The sequence below is a fragment of the Sitophilus oryzae genome, unplaced genomic scaffold (genome assembly GCF_002938485.1).
Source record: "Sitophilus oryzae breed Bouriz unplaced genomic scaffold, Soryzae_2.0 scaffold_935_pilon_pilon, whole genome shotgun sequence".
In the NCBI taxonomy this organism is placed as follows: Eukaryota; Metazoa; Arthropoda; class Insecta; order Coleoptera; family Curculionidae; genus Sitophilus; species Sitophilus oryzae.
Window position 1 is genome coordinate 606,774 of NW_022147567.1, and position 20,958 is coordinate 627,731.

At 34.0% G+C, this 20,958-nt stretch overlaps 1 protein-coding gene across 1 annotated transcript in view; it reads left to right on the top strand.

The window, feature by feature from the left end:
- Positions 1-1,228: 1,228 nt before the first annotated feature.
- The window catches only part of LOC115890866, a 53,418-nt gene continuing 33,688 nt past the window's right edge, over positions 1,229-20,958 (top strand). Inside the window, exon 1 of the mRNA XM_030911220.1 lies at positions 1,229-1,245. The gene's annotated coding sequence lies outside the window, so the exon portion shown is untranslated. The remainder of the gene's footprint in view (positions 1,246-20,958) is intronic.

Below are 20,958 nucleotides of genomic sequence, written 5' to 3' on the forward strand. Positions count from 1 at the left end.
TGAAAAACCCTCTATATTTTTATATGTGCAAATTGGGTATCATTTTCACTTTCCACAAATAAGTGATTTTTGTACCATTGTAGGATACTCTGTGTGTGTGAATAGTTTACAACATGATTTCAGTTTGAGGCATTTTTTAAACTTAAATAATTAATCATCCAATGTTTAAGATTAATATTTGCTGTGGCTATTATACAGGGTGGTCCGAATTGTATTAGGGAAACTTCGGCAGCATATTCGGCAGATAAGAATATGTAAAACAGTTCGTATAAATGTATATCCTAAAATACTTAGTTTTGAGATACAGGGTGTAGAAGTTTCATTTTTATTTCGATTTTTTCCTAATAATTTATGAACTAATGTAGATATTTAGATGAAACTTGGTGTCTAGAAGTTATTTGACACGGGAAATTTGATTCCGATGTCAATGCGGCTCCCTGTGGGAGGGGGCGCCACCTACATATTTTTAACTGGTTTGAAGAGTAATAACTTTTCGTCCGTACCTGTATAAAACTGCTGTGTAAAAAATTATACATTTCTGCTATTTTTTATTTAAAAAATGTCTCTTGATAAAAATTGCTACGATTTATTGTTCTCGAGATATTTAGAATCAAAATTATCAATACATGTCATCATTAACAAAAATTAAATATATTGACAAGATAGTTATTAGACTGAAATCATAAATTTAAAGTGTTTTTGTGTCAAAAGTACAACAGACACTGTTCCATCATATTTTTTTGTAGAAAAAATTATGATTATTAAAAAAAATAAAAAGTTCCCAAATTCATTATTTCAGTCAAATAACTATCTAGCCAGTATGTTTATTTTTTGTCAATAATGACATATTGATAATTTACATTCCAAAAATCTTGATAATGGTTAGTATTAGCGATTTTTATTCATTATTCATATTACATATTATTTATTATAAATATTACTTATGATATATTTCCCCCGGTATATTTAAGCATGTTTTTCTCGATAGTTATTTCTTTTCTTCATTTTTCTTACACTCATATTATCTACTTGATCATAATATTCTATAGCCAAATTCACGGCAATACACAACTGTGAAAGTGAATTTGATTATAGCGATTGATATAAACGTGCTTAAAAATAGTGGATAAAATAAATGTCTCTGTCTTCTTCCGAAAGAATGTTGATTAGTTGTTTTCTTTTCAAATTTCAGCCTATGATTCACCGCAATATGAATTTGGACCCATACTGACCTCAATGGGAAAGGTCAGTAACACAATTTTTAAGCACGTACCCTATATATACCGTGTGATCGAATGAAAATAGTGCCACAGTATGCGTAGAAATAATTTTTCAGTTCAATCGTCACTTTGTCTACACAATGGCATCTGCTAAATAGTTATTTCAATTCTTGTAAACTTTAAATGGACAGTATTCTTTGGTAATATTGTATATTGTCGATTTACACTTTAACAGTGACATTCGACAGACATAACAAAATTCGGACTGAAGAGTTATTTCTACGCCTACTGTGACATCGTTTTTATTTAGCCATACGGTATTTATTGTATTTTAGAACATCCAAAATTGCTTCTTTAATTTATGCTTATTTTGTGTTACGCACGCTTAGACTATCAATGTTTTTATAGTAAAAGAAGACCTTCATATTGTTTTAACAGCAAAAATATTATAATTATAGGTTTAAAATAGGTTGCTGAATATTTTGATTTGATATTAGATTAATTAATTGCTGATCATATATTTATTAATGATGGACAGGTTAAGATAAGCTTTGAGTACGAAAATATGGATTGCACTGTGTAGTCCCTATTTTGCTGGGTGAGTGTTAAATAAGTGCAAAAATTGCAATTATTTAAGATTCACCCTGTATAGTTGACTGCACTGTGTTTTTTTAAAACTGTAATTGAATTGATCCATTGCAACTAGTTAAAGAAAATTCAGTATTTTTGGGACAATTCTTATCTAATCTTTTCTACAAATTCAATAAATGTCACCTTTTGTATTACAATTAGGAGAAAAATAAACAAAAATGAAAATCATTGAATCTTTGAAGACCCTGTATTGAGCTTTTTATTATATTCGATTCGAATAATAATAAAAGTAGTAAAAAAGTTATATATTTCTTCTTTTCAATTCAATTTTGTCTTATGCAAAATAATGGCTCTTAAATAACACGATATTTAAAGGGTTTGAAAAAATTGCAAATATTTATATTTGAACACACTTATATTAATTCAAAGGGCAATATACAGGGTGGTCCGAACTATATTCCGGAAACTTCCTCAACATATTCTGCACATGAAAATAAGTAAAAAAGTTCGTATAAATGCATGTCCTAAAATGCTTAGTTTCGGAGATACAGGGTGTAGAAATTTTATTTTTACCGAATGATATCTGACTTGTCATTATTGACAAAAAATAAACACGTTGAGTAGATAGTTATTTGACTGAAATAATAAATTTGGGAAATTTTTATGTTTTTAAATTAATCATATTTTTTTCTGCGAAGAAATGATGATAAAACAGTTTCCGTTGAACTTTTGGCACAAAAACATTTCAAATGTCAAAAGTCAACAAGTTTAATTTATATCAATGATGACAGGTATTGATAATTTCGATTCCAAATATCTGGAGAACCATTACTCGTAGCGATTTTTACCAAGAGACCTTTTTTCCATAGAGAACGTCGTAAATTCACATTTTTTTACTCAGTAGTTTCATACAGGTACGAACGAAAAGTTATTACTCTTCAAACCAGTTAAAATATGTAGGTGGCGCCCTCTACAAATAGAAGTTATATTGATACCAAAATCAAATTTCTGACTTCAAAAAATTCCCAGATACCAATTTTCATCCAAATATTTACATTACTTCAAAAATTATTTGGAAAAAACCGAAACAAAAATGAAACTTCTACACCCTGTATCTCCGAAACTAAGCATTTTAGGATATACATTTATACGAACTCTTTTACTTATTTTTATCTGCAGAATATGCTGTCGAGGTTTCCAGAATACAGTTCGGACCACCCTGTATATCTTTATATGGGCTTACCAAATTGTTCCATCTTCGTTTGTTACTTCCAGTATTTTTAAATAGTCCAATTATACATTTCTGATATTTAGTAAATAATAACGGTGCTTAAAACTGCGATTTTGTATGGACTAAAAGTTATTTCCTCGATTATTGTTCGCTCTCTAATCTTGTTTTGAAGGCCGGGATAAAAATAAGCTGTGCTTTTATGTATGTATTTCTTTTTCATGTTGAACACTCTACTTAGATGTATTGAAAAATAGTAATTTTTGACTGTAACACATGTTTTTGGCAAATGTTTCGATTTTACAAATAACAAAGTCAAAATTTTAAGTAAATTTTCAAGATAAAGAAAAAGCCAAAAAATTTACGTCAACGAATTGACATAATTTGCAGAAATTTTTCGATCTATAAGTTGTTTTAGCATCATCAGTACCAATCACTAATCGCAAAATCTTCTAACACAATATTGCCAACTATTGCAACCATTGTTGATCGCTCCGTATGAAAATATCGTTATAAAACATTATATTTTATTTGTTTCTTACATTCTTGCTGTCTGCAAAATTGATATTAATAAGTAGGTACTAAATTAGAACGTTATTAAGTGTTTTTGTTAGGTAACATTAAACTTCGCCGGTATTAACTTAATTACGAGTATAAAATATGGTACCGAACGACAGGAAAATATACCGGTAATTAAGTGATCAACTGCCACCTCTGATTAAACTAAACGATTTAATAAATAACCTTTAAATAATTCACTGTAGGATATATGTATTTTTGCAGCAACTATATAGTTTGTAGTTTTAATTGTGTCTAGAATATGATAACGTATTTTAAATGGCAAATGAAAGGAATACGGATATTTATGACGAGAGTTCTGTTTTTTAATAGAAATGTAATTGTCAGAACCGTATGAAGTTTTGATTGCTTGTACAAATGTGGAATGTTCGGGAGGGGTGTTATCACCCTTACAGATCTGTTTTGTGTACCTATTTTTTTTAGTTATAACAAGTTATAACTAATCATACAGTCTCAGGGCCTTGACAAAATCCAGTCTCTAATACGGCTTCACAGAGGCTAGTTCTTCATCTCCGATATCAGTCGTACCAAAGTTTATGGCACGAATGGTTGTCGTCTCGGCGCACTCAGTGATGAGGTGTTCTGGTGTTTCCCTATTTTCCCCACAGAATCTGCATTTGTTGTTGTTTCTTAGTTTCAATCTACTGAGGTGTTTGTTGAGGAGACAGTGTCCACTCTGTCACAATCCGGAGATTCTTCTTCCTTAAATTAAGGAAAATCTTTTCTTGGTCGTAAGTTCTTGGAAATTTGATTGTGTGTTAGAGATTGAAATTTAAGTGTCTTAGACCGTTTGAAGGATTCCCAGGTTACGGATGGAGGTTCTTGAGTTCCACTTTAAGTTGGTTTTCACTTGGAAAGCAAAACGGTTAATGGAGTGTTCGCTCCTTTTCTAGTTTCTAGTTAGATCGTTTATTTTTTCATTTCCTTCTATCACTTGGTGATTTTCTTTGCCTAATTTATTCAGCTTCTCTAGGCATTCTTTGACCAACTTTGAATTGATGGTTAAATACTCCTAACCCTGTCCTCACTTTGGTTTTGGAAGCATCAATATATCACGTTATTGAATGTTCTTTATCTGCTGAGCTTGTATATGCATTATACAGGGTGTCAAAAAATAGTGTATCTAACTTTGGTGGATGATACTACAGATAAAAATACAACAAACAATTCCTATGAACATATGCCCTAAAATACTTCCCGAAGAAGTTAAAGCCTTCGAAAGGCCAATAAAGGTATATAAATATTTTGTTTATTTTTAAGAACATTGATAAACTGTTTTTCTTGAAATTTGGTACTCTTACACACATTTTAATGCCAAAGCGAATGGCAGTTGTATAATATTTCGTAACAGCCCTGTAAGGGTACTTTCCATTAGGATAGAAAGTAATACTGGTGGTACTTCTTTTATCCTTATAGATACAGTAATTTTAAGACATGACGTAAAAAGCTAGGACCTTGTTACGTAGAAAAGGTGTTCTCAGTTTAGTTCAAAAGGGTGAAAGGTTTTCAACTCGGTTTTCAAGATATTTGCTTTTAAAGGTAACGATGCATCGATTTTAGTATTTACAATTTCTTTAAATTTTACCCACCAAGAGATAGAAATTAATGAAAAAGTAAACGATCTAGCTAAAACAGGAGCAAACCCTCCATGTCCCACTAACTAGACCAGTGGAAACCAACTTAAAGCGGAACTCAAGAACCTTCGAAGACTCCATCCGTAACCTGAAATGAAAATCCCCCAATGGTCTAAGACACTCGAAGGGCTTACGACCGAGAAAAATCAAAGATTTTCTTTGATTTTAGTATGAACAATCTACGGATTGTAACGGGGGGGCCAAACCAAACCAAACAGTACATTGTCGCCTCAATGAATACCTCAGCAGATTGAAGCTAAGAAACAACGGTGAATGCGGATTCTGTGGGGAAAATGAGGAAACACCAGAATACCTCATCACTGAGTGCGCCGAGACGATAACCATTCGTGCCATAACCCTGACATTGGCAGTATCTATTATTATTGGAGATAGACTGGCTTTTCTCAAAACCCTGAAACAGTATGATAAGTTATAACTCAAGAAAGGGGTACACAATAGATCTACAAATCGCGGTGATTAACTTCCCCCCTCGCATACAATCTACATTTACATAATAACTAGGTCGAAACAACTAAAATATTGAAAGAATAAGGCAATCTTAGTGAGAGCGCCCACCAAAGTAACGTAGCATCTGACGTGACACGTAATCTGGCAAGGAGTAACATGCACCTAGCAAGTTACGTCGAATTGAACAAACGACAATAAGTGTGTCAGCGCACACTGAAGTAACGCTGTCAGAAACGTCATTTGTCGTTGTAGCATGCCATGCTACTGCTTCAAAACTAGAACTGGTTCTACTTTTCGCCACGTGCTATTAACACGTTACTCGAATTTGGCAAGAATGAAAGACGATCCGGACTTCAATATACGTTTTGTATCACTGATTGAGACTAAACCATGCATGCATTTGTGACCACACTCGTGCCGATTATTCCAATAGGAATAAACAAGACAAAGGTTTCTTTTTTCATTCCATAAAATGCTTGAAATCTTTCAGGATAGATATTCAATTCCTTAAAAACACTAAATCCACTGTTCCTTTGTCTCTTTTTGCAAAAGGAGTGTAGCCAATAGTGACGCTTTGGATAATTTTGGTTCATATTAATTAGGTTTACAACTGCTAACAAATCTTTATCCTCTGAGGATGACATGTTTACGCCACTGCGACATCACTTATAAGTGCGCTTCCTGAAAAATCACGTAACGCTATTGCCATATCATTGCCATGTATGTGCCACGTCAGATGCTACGTTACTTTGGTGGGCGCTCTCACTGAAACTACCAACATACATAAATCAAGATGTCCAGCGCTCGGGATTTTTTGACGACCGACCTTAACGCCGATTTGCGTTGTTAATTATAATTGTTTATGCCTTAAGTTTTTTAAGAGGAACGTCCAACGTGTCGTGGTAATTCGGTGCCGCGTCGGTGCCACCGCCCCCGCTCCACGGAAGATCGTTGCCGGTAATTATTTTAACTGCCGTATCCCTATTAAAACGTTAATTACAATTCGTTAAGCCCGGTTCACACACACATACGTGCGAGCACCTAAACGCAACGACGGCGTAATTAAAGAGAGCGCGCGCGTCACATCCTTTTCCTGCTTAGCGCTCCCAGTTCTAATTTGGACAGATTTTCTCTAATTGACTTAAGTGAATTAAGAGGACAGATAGAAAACGATTTCGGACAATGGCGATGAGCGCGTGAATAAGTGATGGCCTTAGAGAAGTTAATAAACATAGAGCCGTCCTAACAAAATGAATAATATTGGTCTGTAGTTAGACATCACTATATTAAAGATTTTTTTTTATTCTGTGGGAAAGAGAATCTTGCATAAGATACCCAGCACTAATAACAGTAAACTACTGTCCTTAGTGCCGGGTAGTGCCGGATTCTTACCGGCTAAAAAAACCCACACTTCCCTAACGCTGATCATGGTGGAAACCGCTTCCGCATTACTTCGCCATGAGCTGTCTGTTTACTGTCTTCTTATATCATTTTCCTTTTCCTCTAATATTTGTCTTAGTATCCCTGCAGTTAGTTTTCACATTTCCTCTGTCCCAGTGAGGTATTTCATCATATTTTCCGCATTGAAAACTGAGCCGGTATGAGTTTTATAATCATTACGAATGTAGTCCCATTTCGTACATCTAAACAGTGTATGTTCTGCGTCATCACTATTTCCACAGTAGTTGCAACTATCTGAGTCCCGTTTCTTTCTTTCCGTTAGATACTTCATAAAGCAACCATGTCCCGATAGAGCTTGCGTGACAAAGTAATCAGTCTCTCCGCATGGCCTGGATATCCATTGCCTAATATCAGGAATCAAATTTCCTGCCACTTGTCGAGTAGGTCCCCTCTTGCGATTTGCTTCTGTACTCCATTGTAAATTTCCTTCCTTTCCTCTATTAATAGGTCTATGGGTGGGACGCCTGCTATTGCGCCTACTGCCTCTGTGGAGATTGTTCTGTAGGCACTTGCAATTCTGATGGAAGTAAGTCTTTGGATCCCCGCAAGTTTTTTTGTTCTGCTTTTATTACTCGTTACGGTGTGCCAGAATGGAGCCGCATAGAGTATTTGAGAGTGTATTACGCTACCTAATATTTTACTTTTGGAGGATCTTGGTCCCCAATATTTGGCATGATGCAAGACAAGGCTGTTAGTGTTTTTCCAGATTTCTGTATAGTTCGAATTATGTGTTCCGTAAATTTTAATTTAGGGTCCAGCCATACTCCTAGGTATTTGATAGCTTTTGATGGAATAATATCCACGCTCTCTATAGAAAAGCATATTGGCTTCACCTTTCGTTTTGTTGTTAATATTATTGCCTCTGTTTTCTGTGGTACAAGTTTAAGCAATTTGATTTCCATCCAGTTTGAAATTCGTGGAAGGCCGGTATTTGCTTTGTTCATGAGAATTTTTTCATCCTTCTCCACTATTGTCATGGCTATATCATCGGCAAAACCGATTAAAGATATTCCGACCGGCATTTCCATTATGAGTAGGCTATCATATAAGATATTCCACAATGTGGGTCCAAGTATGGAACCTTGGGGTACACCACTGCTCAAGGGTATTTCTTGGGTCTCACCTTCCGCTTCTATAATAAGTTTCCTATCCTTAAGGTATGATGCTAGAAAAGATATTAGGCCCTCGTCTATTTTTCTCTGTCTAAGACTCTCTAATATTACTTGCCATGATGCGCTGTTGAATGCGTTTTTCACATCCAAAGTTATTACCGCGCATAGTCTTCGGTGAGCAGCAGAAAAATCCTGTGCCTCCTCCGCTATTTTGAGTACTTCTACTAAGGCATCCATTAGTTGTTTCTATATATATACTATATTAAAGATTATATTAGATTTTTATGAGGTAGTTATTCGTTTACTCCACTGCGACCTTTAAATCTATTGTGGTAATTTTGTCCTCAGATTATATTCTCCAATCTTATCCTTTTTACAAAGTCTAAAAACTTGGAGAGAAACTCTGAATCAGTGAGAAGCAAAATATCCACTGGGGAAACAGAAGGAACACAAGCATAGCAAGGCCTATATCCAAGGACCTAATTCTAAAACCACAAAGGAACTGATACTAAACAGGAATAAAGTGCAGAGTATGGCAGGTCTCTTGACTGGACATATGGTTGTCAAGTGCTGCCTGAGCAAACCAAACCAAACCTATACCGGGTGCGTCTCGAAAGTGGCTCACCCCTATAACTTTTTTATTCCCCTATAACTTTTTCAGATAAGAAAACGAGATTTGGTATGTTAGTATATGACATAAATTAGGATTGATTGACATATTCAATTGTTTTCGGTCAATTCCGGTTTTACCGGAAATGACTACAACTTTTGATTTTTAAACTACGATATTTTTTTAATTTATTCGACAGAAATGTCTTTGAATAGAATGACATATTATATGTCAACTTTTGACATTTTCGCATATGTTTATTTGAAATTATAAGATGCGGTTCATTCAACGACAATTTTGACTTGATATACCAAGTGTGCGGTATCAAATTATTCGTAAAAAAAAATTCTTTTTCCAAATATCCTAATGAGCCACCCTCATTCCATTTGCAAAAATTGAGATATGATTAAAAATACGATATGGGCATCTTTTAACCGGCCAGGACAAGACACTAAAAACATTAGACGATCAAATCTATTTTTCCAAGGCTCCTTGATTAAAAATTAGTGTTTTTAATACAGCCATGGCACTCTAGATTGAAATTTAAAATACAATTTGTTTTTTAGTGAATATGTCAAAAGTTGACTTATGATGTGTCATTCGATTCAGAAAGTCATTTTCTATCGAATAAACTAAAAAAAATACGGAGTGTGCCATTTAAAAATCAAAAGTTGTAGTCATTTCCGGTGAAACAGGAAGTGATCGAAAACAATTGAAAACGTCAATTAATCCTAATTTATGTCATATACTAACATACCAAGTCTCGTTTTTTTATCTGAAAAAATAAAAAAGTTATAGGGGGTAAGTCACTTTTGAGACGCACCCGCTATTAAGGAAGTCTTTGCCGCAGGCTCTGCGATGAAGAAGATCCTGAAACAGCGGAGCACATAATATTCACAGCTAGGCTTTGGATCGCAAGCACCACTTGAAGACCAACCTATGAAGAACCCATTCTATGAAGAACTTGCACACGTTGGTACAGGGTACAGAAATAGAAGAGTGGATGCAGATATTAGAAAGGGCGCAAATACAATAGACCTTACAAGTCGCAGTGTTTCCGGCACAGAACGGTCTTTTATTATTGGAAAAAATAATAACTTGGAGACTAAGTCTTCCATATCGCACATTGCCAATGGCTTTTTATAGTTTAGTATAAAGAACAGTACATTTGGTATGTTCTGCTCTTTTTTCTGTGATTGAGAATCTGCACAAGAGATCCGCTTCAGTTTTCCTATCTTTGTTTATCACATTTGCCGTAAATTTTTGCGAGTATTCTACTATGAACAAAAAGTGAAATGAATAATAATAATGGACAATTGAGACTGGAGGACCAAAAAGAGGACCCCAAAACACTATTAGAATTAGATTAGATTGGATTTTCTACTTAACTAACATCTTATCTAAAATTTTCAAGTTTCGACCATTGTCTCTAGTTCGAAACTTGAAAATTTTAGATAATGTTAGCAATGCTTTACTAACTATTACATAACGCAGAAAACGCTATCAAAATTCAAAATAATTCGTAAAAACAAACTAAATCAAACGAACAATTACCACAGCCATAAAACAATTATCATAAAAATATTGTAATTATTTTGCTCCACACTAAGTTTTCCTATTAAATATTACCTATGCATGATAAATTCGCATTCAATGGTATTCTTGTATATTAGAAGATGTAGTCATAAAGGTGATAGTTGTTTAATAACGCTCCCTTTTATGTTTACATTTTAGAACCGCTCTAAGTTTACTTTTTTCTCTAAAGCGTATACTAGTACGCACAACAATTTTTTAGCATCTTATGTCAAAAATAAAACAGTGTTTCATCACAATACACCAAAACTGACATCTCGCTAACTATGTTATCATCATCAAGAGATGATTACTGATGATGCTAACATGGTTAGCGAAATACGCGTTCAATATTAAAAGTAAAGTGTTTTGTTGTATTGTGGTGAATTAGTGTTTTATTTGGCTGTTGTAACACCAAAGGTTCCAACCTCCAACTGTCTAATCTTCTAAATTGTCGGATATTTTTTCTCTCTTAAATTAGTTTTATATTTGGTTTTACATAATTGTGAATAAGTAATTTCGATGTCATATTTAATTTTATGTATAATTTGTAAATTACTGTTATATGTAAAGGAATTTCTCATTGGTACTTTAGTTAAACGCAAACTTAGTTTATCAAAAACGTTCTTATGATGTTTCAAGTGTTATTATCTTTATCTAAGTAAAAAAAGAACGAAATCGATATTTTTAAAACACAATCGTTATTTTACAGATACTAAGTATTATGTGTGTATAAAGTGTTTTTTACTTCAAAACTCTATTGAAAATTAGTTGAGAAGATGAGATGTTTTAACCTTTAGAAGTTAAATCATAAGTAGATTACGCAAATTCGTGTTTATGTATTTTTAATTAAGTCGAGATATTCCCAAAAAATATAATAACATTTTGTAAATTCTGATGTCTCATAAAAAGTATAGTTTGGAAATTTTTTCTAATAAAGATTTCTTTTTTTTTTAGGTGAGTGATATTCTATTTGTCCAGAACTAGGGGCTACTTCAAATCGTAAGTTACTTAAAATTAGTATTCTTAGTATAATTATTTTAAATAAAAAAATTCTTGATTCTTAGTAAAAACTAAACAATTATTTTGCATAAAATACCTGAATTTATTATGAAATCCAATTTAACTATATACAAATTATGTTAAAAGCCAAAAGCTTTAAAAATCTGGATATTAATCAATATTGCTGTTAACGTTAATTGCAGCAATCTGTCCTGGCACGCGCGTCTACTTCCCCCCAGTTTTCAACCGATAAACTCTTTATAATTGCCATACTTTACAACTTTATCTTGCTCCAAAAATGCCGTCGCTATTTTCCAACCCTTTTTCTCATTAATTTTCCTACTTCAACCCTTTTCGCAGCCAGGCGCGTGTTGTTAGAATTTGATTTGACAATCACTGTCCAGAGAGTGCAAAGCCGCTGGATATCAATACAATTTGTCTTTGTAATCAACAGATGTGAATTTAAATGAAGAGTAAAGGAATACTTTTTACTTTTAAAGATTATTTTTTTTAATAATTTTTTACAAATAAATATATAATGAGAGAAATAGGAATAAACTAGGAATTTAATTTTCTAATATTAAACGGTATAAACAAATTATTGTTTGAAGTACATGCTGTAGACATTCATACACATCTAAAAAAAAATAAAAAAAAATCAATATTAAATGCACCTTTATTAGAACAAAAATAGTGATCTCAGTTTTCAGGAAAATGAAAATACGTAAAAATGTTTGGTTTGTGCGTTGAACAGCAATAGATCATTAATTACCATTTTACTACATATTGCAAGAGTATGATGAAAGCATATATTTACCACAGTTTAAAGAATATATACACAGTTTAAAGTATATATTCTTTAAACTGTGATATTACTTCTAAACACCAAAAATTATTGTATAATTTTAGTTTCAATAGTATTTATTATTGCATTATATTGCTCTCAGTTGCAATCCTGGTATCCAATTTTTAATGATTGCAGCCCATGATTAGCAATTTGAGTATTAAAGAGATCGATTCAGAATATTAACACAAGTGTTTTTCGTCCTAATCAATAAACAAAGACATAATATTTTTGTCTTTTTTAAGGAACTAAGAATAATATACCACTTTTTTTGGGCTATTACTAGGAAGAACCTAATGAATATAGAAGAGCATTATAAATCAAGGCAAATTAAAAATTTATATTTGGGACTGAGGAATGAAAGAAAGGGATACCAAGGTAGGACACTATATATTAAAGACAAAGATGGACAAATAATATCAACTGAGGAGGATGTTTTGAATAGATGGAAAGAATATTTTGAAGAACTATTAAATGAAAGCGAAGATACTCGAGACAAGCAGGAGGAGGATGAAATAAATATAGAGCATCAGAATAAAGAGGTACTCCCACCGAATTATGAAAGTGTACAAAGAATAATCCAGAACTTAAAGAATGACAAAAGTCCCGGAAATGTTCACATGCCGGCTGAGGTATTTAAGTATGGAGGGTCCAAGTTGATAGAACACATCCAGGAACTACTGAAAGACGTATGGGAGAAACAAGAAATACCGAAAGAGTGGAAAGAAGCAATAATCTGCCCTATACATAAGAAGGGAGATAAGAGCGAGTGTCAAAACTACAGGTATAGCTCTCCTAAATGTAGCGTATAAAGTACTGGCAACATATATTAAAGAAATGTTAGTGGAGGAGGTTGATGACAAAATTGGAGAGTACCAATGTGGATTTAGGAAAGGAAGAAGTACCATTGACCAAATATTTACCCTTAGAGAAATACAAGCGGAGAGTTATGAATACGGAAAACAGACAATGCTCCTATTGCTAGCTTTTCAACAATGTCCAAATGAAACAGTATCGCAGTCGTAGTTTTTAACTTCTGTTCACACATAGGCCAGTCAAATAAGATCTAGCGATAGGGGTCGCTTGAAAAAAAGTGTTGGAAAGCTAATTATGGTTTTGATTTTTTCAGTTGACAAAGATAATAATTATCCTAGTTTTGCACGGTTGCTCGACCGCCGCTCGATTCAGGAGGACCAAAACATGGTAAACTTCTTGGACTTCTTTCGGTTTTTTGCATATAGTTCCGAAACGTTGTGTTCTAGCCAATATTTCACAAAAATTAAAGACCATTAAATTCTGCATATAATGAGTATTCGTTCAATTCGGTCCAGTAGTATGGCAGAAATCGAAAGATGAAGAATGGTGATATTTACCTATTTAGCAATTTTGCTGATAAACGCATTAAAGTCACATTCAAACGTTCGTCAAACGGAAATGATTATTCTAAATAATAAACCATACAATGAAAGTTGCAGAGCACCAAATTAGCATTATACATCAAGTAATACATGCTGAGGAAATGAAAATGTTTGTGTCTCTTTAGTACTTTGTTTTGGAATCGCTGGATTATTTCCATGACCATAAAGTCTTCAGATCTATGAGTTGTAAAGTTTTAGTCTATATTTGACGAAAAACAAATAAAAAAAACTATTTAACTAACAATTTAGACTTTAGAAACCAAAGAGCTCTATTTATAATTTGTTGTTTGGCAATGTTTCATAAAAATGACTCCAAAATGTAAAAAATAAAAAAATAATGTCTTAAAATAACGTGCTTTTACAATTATCGGCATTTACATCGAATTAACCTCTACAAATACCGAAACAATACAAACAGAAATCCGTTCTGGCACGAGCCGACTTTCTCCCCACTTTTCATCCGATAAACGCCTTTTAATTGCCACGCTTTGCCACTTCATCTTCGCCGTTGTTTCCAACCCTTTCGCTCGTTAATTTTCCGACTTTAACCCTTTTCCCTGCCAGCTACTTGTTGATTGTCGATTCGGCTTCGTGGAAAACTAACTAACTGGCTAAAAGCCCTCTCTCGGGCTTAAAACTCTCGTTAATTATCGGCTCGCGGCCGCATTGTTTGAATTTAAAACGATTAGCGACGATTTGACAAATTAAGGGGTTGTGTTGGTGAGAGGAAAGGGTTGAAATAAATTCCTGCGTTGTGTTCATTTGGGGATATCGCCGTCCGAAGATGTTTAGGGGGAATAATTCTTGGTGTTTTCAGTAGAGTATCTATAACGTTATTGAATAAATAATCTAATAAAACAAATATAAAAAAATTGAATAGTTGTATGTAGATATTTTTAAATAGTTTATTGAACTTTGTGTTTTTTTTTTGCTTCTGACGACCGGAGGAGATATGCCTCCTGAAGCATTGTTTGTCGGTTAGACAAATTTGTTTTATTAGTAAAATGCCGCGTAGCCCAAGCAGTAGTGTGGCGATCAGGCGATCTGCGGTGCGAGAGATGGGATGGTATTGGGTTCGATCCTCAGCCATTACGGTCGCTTTATTTATTTAAATAAAAATATTTATTTATCTAAATAAAGCGACCAGCGAGCCGCCACCTCAAGGAAGGCAATGGCAAACTACCTTAAGTATATTTGCCTTGTACAGCCTCTAAAATAGTGCCGTTCGGATTAGGCCATAAACTGTAGGTCCCGTGTACTTGTGAAACACTGATGACACACATCTCAAGTACATGCGAGAGGTAGCCGACGCTCAGTATAGAGTATAGCACTATAAGAAGAAGTGTAACAGTCAAATTTCCTCGCAACGACCTCTGTGTGCCAGCTCATAAATTTTCGCAAATAACTATTGTTTTTGCATCATGTTTACTATAATTTTATGGTTAAATATTATTTTATTTAAATTTTACGATTATGCAACCCGTTATACACCGCGATATTATATAGCCACAGAATATTGTCACTGGATACCGCCCAGCATTAGAATTTTTGTCCATCTCTCTATATCTTTGGTCATCACTTGTCCCTTGTCACTGTCAGATCAAATCAGATGTTTTTGGATTTATTTATCCTTTGTTTTGGTTATTGAAATTTTATAATTATCAGATAAAATTTCGTAGTTAAATTGGTTATTTTTGATGTGGATCGCAGTGTGCAATTCGTTCATTTAATTGTGGGAATTTGTGAGTTTAGTTCGTTCATTGACCGGATATCGAAGATGGCTGTGAAAATAACCTAGAACATGGTTTTTTATTTATGCCTTTTTGTGAGTTGGACTAGTCAAGATATATAGTTCTCTATCTATATCCTGGAGGGAGATTTTCGGTTGAAATCTGATTTTGTGAAGGAAATCGAATCCTTGCATCACTTCTTGTGTACTCCCCGGCTGAAGAGTGTCGTCGTGAAGAACTGGCTGCCGTTCCGTGAAGCATTCCCTGTTGGTGATTAGCAGGTCTTCCTAGTGAAGGATTAAGTCTTCCAGAACACATTTGGTCAGAGACGTGGTTGTATTTTGTGGGATTTACATGGACCACCGACCAGTTTCCATAATGGGATTAAAATAGCCTTTTTCCGACCGATATTCCGATTCCACGTGCCCAAGAAGTCCCCGAATAGTTCCAAGAGCAAGAAGACCGATCCAGACCGTAGCACAGAACAGTCCAGAATTCCATCCGTTCCTGTTGCCCGTGTGTAGAGTTACCCGTTGGACATCATAAACCCTCGTTGAGGTAAAGTTCAGATTTGATTAGTCCTTCTTTATTACCTTTATTAACTCCTACACGTTTTGCTAGTCCTTGTTCTATAATTGAGGCTCTTTTCTAAGACAACCAATATTATTTAGGGTTTTTATGTTCACCTTTTGAGGTCCTACACCTGCCTGTACATTTGCTGAAGGGCTCCAATTGCAGTACACCGAGCTGCTGTACCCTGCTGTAGCCACCTCATAGCTATACACCGTAGCTCAGCCCGAGGAACTTCCGAGTTGTTTCAAGATTGTACATCCATTAGAGTAAGACTGTTTAGATTTAGATTTGCTATTTATAAACCACCCTGACTGTATCTAGTATAAGTTAGCTAAGGGGGTTTGACGTCATAGGTTTAGTTCTTATTGATTTACATACTGATTTAACTTACATTTTCAGTCATTTACATTCATTTTTTATTTTCTATTCGTTTTTTTTATATATCCTATTTAACTTTTAATATTTCAATAAATTGCTTAAATATTTTTAGTAGTATTATTTACAGTCTAGTCTCATAGTTAAGTTAGAGTTACATAAGTTCAAGTAATTATAGTATATTTGAAGTTCATGGTAGTTGCACTCAACAGTTCGAGGTTAGTGTTGAAGTCTACTTAATAGTTACATCTTTATTGCCGAGTTCATAGAGGATAATCTCGTGGCGCCCTTTTATTAATATCTTTGAACCCCGACCACCCGGCTGTTAAAATTAAAAAGCTAGTGGCCTCTATGCAACTCATTCAGATTAAGTAAACTTTGTGTTTTATTGAACTTCAAATTAGAAAGGGCGTGGCAGAAGAAGTAAAATACCACTGACAAATTGATCTCGGTTGGATAAACGCAGTGTTGTATGTAGAAGGTTGTAGTAACTATGTTACCTTTTTTAATAATACCTCTTTCTGTTTTTATTATTATTAAATCATGAGTTGTTTATAACTTTCTCTTAATTAATTATAATATTTAATATATATATATATATATATATATATATATATATATATATATATATATATATATATATATATATATATATATATATATATATATATATATATATATATATATATATATATATATATATATATATATATATATATATATATATATATATATATATATATATATATATATATATATATATATATATATATATATATATATATATATATATAAACAGGATTTGGTTTAAGTATTTAATACTCATTTCCAACTACAGCCTATTGCTGCCTTCCCGTTACCCTACGCCACACATCTCGATTTAGAGCGTCATCAGCTTCTAGGTTACGAGCTTCCATTGATTCCGTAACCGTTCCGTTCCAGGATTTTCTAGGTCTACCTCTCTTTCTTCTGCCCTGGGGAGCCCATTGAAAAACTTTTTTTGGTCATCTGTTCTCCGGCATACGCAGAACATGTCCAAACCATTTTAAGCTGGATTTTTCGATTCGATCCAGCACTGTCTCCTCCGATGCATTCATGATACGCCTGACCTCGATGTTTGTCTTTTTTTCCATCCTAGATATACCTGCACTTCTTCTAAGGTAGTCCATTTCAACAACTTGGATTTTGCGCTTCGCGTCTGCACTCAGAGTCCATAGCTCTGAACCATAGCAAAGAACTGACTCCATCAATGTTCTTCCAAGTCTCTTTTTAGTTGTTGCAGATAAGTTTCGGTCCCACCAGAGGCTATTAAGACATCCAATAACTTGTTTACTCTTCTGAATTCGGGTTTGTATTTCTTCTTTGCCGAAACCCTCGTTGTTGATAGTAGCACCCAGGTATTTAAATTTGTCTACTTGTTGAATCTGGACGTTATCATTAATGAAGACTAGAAAACAAGCGTTGGAATTGACAGCTAAGTATTCGGTCTTCTTTAGACTAACCTGAAGTCCCCATTTGTTGTATTCTTGATAAAGCCTCTTAGCCATGAACTCTAGATCGTATGAGTCCTGCGCAATCACGACCTGATCGTCTGCAAAGCTCAGGGTAAATAGTGTGTTGTCCCCAATGGGTATTCCCATACCTTGACATTTCGTCTTCCATTCCCTAAGGGCTACTTCGACGTAAGCGTTGAAGATCAGAGGAGATAAGCTGCATCCTTGTCGCAACCCTTTTGTGGTGTTAATTGGATTAGATAGCCTGTGTCCTATCTTAACGTACGATTCATTTTCTTTATATAGCTCTTTTATTATCTTAAGCAAAGGTCTATCTACTTCTAGAGCCATTCAAGACTTCCCATTCCAGAGCCATTCAAGACTTCCCATATCTTGCTGCGGGGAATAGAGTCGTACGCTTTCTCCAAATCAATAAATGCTAGATGGACTTCTTGATCTACTGCTATCTTTTTTTCCATCACCTGCTGCAGGACAAAAAGGTTATCTGTGCAAGATTTCCCCGGTGTGAATCCGCTTTGGTCTTCCGAGATTTTGTCACCAATACTGTCCCTGAGCCTACCCTGTAACACCTTTCCAAAAAGTCTGTTGACCGAACTGTTAATGCTTAGGCCTCTATAACAAGTGGGGTCGTTACGATTTCCCTTTTTAAAGATGGACACTATGTGAGCCACTCGCCATTCTCGGGGTAGTTTACTTTGCAGGCAGCATTGGTTAAATAGCTCTGCCAGACGCCAGCGTAGTCTTTGGGTTCCACACTTTAACAATTCGGCTACAATATTACCAGGACCTGGTGACCGTCCATTTTTCATTCTTTTGAAACTTTGATGTACTTCTCTTTTGCTTATCATTAAAGTGCCTGCAAGGTTGCTCTCATCTTCTACTGCTTGGAATTCTGGTCGGTTTTCTGTCAGTAATTCTGCATAGTAGTTGCGCCATTTTTCTATATCCATTCTATTCAAGAGCTTGTCCGTTTGATTGGTTTTCATTTGTCGGATTGTTCTCCATATCTCAGTACTCCGTGAGCCCCCTATTAGGCTTTCCACTTGCTGGCACCTTCTTTCCCAAATATCTGTTTTTCCTACCTTAATGGCGGCTCGTACCTCTCTATTTTTTTGCTTGTAATGACTCCAGTTAGTATCTGTTCGGTCTGAGAGCCATCTTTGATAGAATAAAAATTAAATAAATCATAATATTTAAACATGTCATAATATTGTATTATTATTAACAGCAGGTGAGCTACTATTTAAGTAGGTAGCTGATATTTTTGCAAAAAATACCTCTTTATGTGGTCAGTACGGCAACGCCGCTAAGTTTCATTTCCTGATGTCATTTCTGGATTGTCAAAATCTTCATTGTTCTTTTCCCTGCGATCGCCATATTGGCGTGGCGATCGGGAGGAGATTGTATTTCCTTATTTTTATAATTCATCTGAAAGATTGAGTAGAATATTTAGATATTATTACAAAGTTTGCCTCAATCAATCAATAATTATTAAAAATTACCTGTCGATTTGATATTTTTTGGTGTGCCATGTGGCCAGATGTTGTGTCAGTTATCTTTTCCCGTTTTTCTGCCATTTTTCTTATTCTTTTGACAATTTTCCTTAGATCTGAACATTACTGAATAAGATCCACTATTTTTTATTAATATTCAATAGATGTTGGTTAGGGGGATGTTAGTTACACTTTGGGGTAAGGTATCATAACCTAAAGTCAATAAATATTCATTTAAATATAATCCACAGGTTTTTTTTTTCCTTGGTGATCTACTTTTCCTTATTTCTGAAGATTTTACATTCACTTGGTCAGTTTACGTACCTTTATTCAGGTTAAGGGTAACCTGGTGAGCTTTCTGTGAGAAAATCAGAAACTTGCATGTAATCACATGGTGTCGATAAATCCATCCTGTTTTTCAACATTCAACAAAGATTTGTGGCATTGGTGATGCAGCTATTGTTCTTGGCATCAGTTTTTCCATGTCCAACCCTGCTCAACATTGCAGTGCTCAGCTGCTGCTAGTGGAAAATTAGACAGGCTTGTATACTTTTATTTTGGGGTATTTTTTAAGTACCCTAATTGAACACTGTACACTATAAAAGGTATAAATAGTAAAATCTTATTTAATTTTATTAAATTTTTCATAAGTAGTCTTGAAAAAATCTATAGTAATTTACTAAATTTAATTATTTACCTTTATTACAAATTTATATAATAATTAATTTATCCTTAATCGACTTTCAAAGATTAAACCTATTTCATTGTCCTTTGTTGTTTGTTATAAAACAAAAATTTATTTTATGATCAAACAATAACTTTAATGAATATATTTAAATTTAGTTTAGTAGAAACTTACTTGTTTTATTGTATGAATGAGATTCCATCTTGCCCCATCTTGGCAAATAACATCTTTTTCTAATAACAATTTTCTGAATCTTTTGTGTTATTTAATAATAGTAATAAGCAATTAGGTAGATTGAGGTCATTTGAGAACAAACTTTACTCACCCTATAATGCTGTCCACACGAACAGCACCGTCTCTGTAATGTATTATTATAATTACATTTTATTATTCTCAAAAAAGTCTTATATAATATTTAACAACTTTTAGTTGTTAACTTGTTATTTATTGTTTTATTAAAAAACTGTTAATTTTTAAAAGCCAAAAATATTTTTAAATAACATTTTTAAACAGGACCTTTTATCAATTTTTATTTTTTGTCTTTTAAAAATTAAAATACCCTGCCCTTAATCTGTGTAAAGTTATATCGTTTTACTTGACTCGCCCTGTACATAAATCTGTACACAACATTCGAAATCGTTCTTCTGCTGGAGGAAAATATATTATTAAAGTAACATAAAAAGTTGTTAATAACTAAGAGTTGTCCGTTTCTTCGATCGAAGTGGCACTGCCTAATTGGGTTGATCACGTACTAAATGAGATTTACTGGTGATTTTTACACGTGTTGCGATGTCATAACATTACCTTTGAGAATACCATCCATGGGAATCGCTCCATTACGTTGGTAGG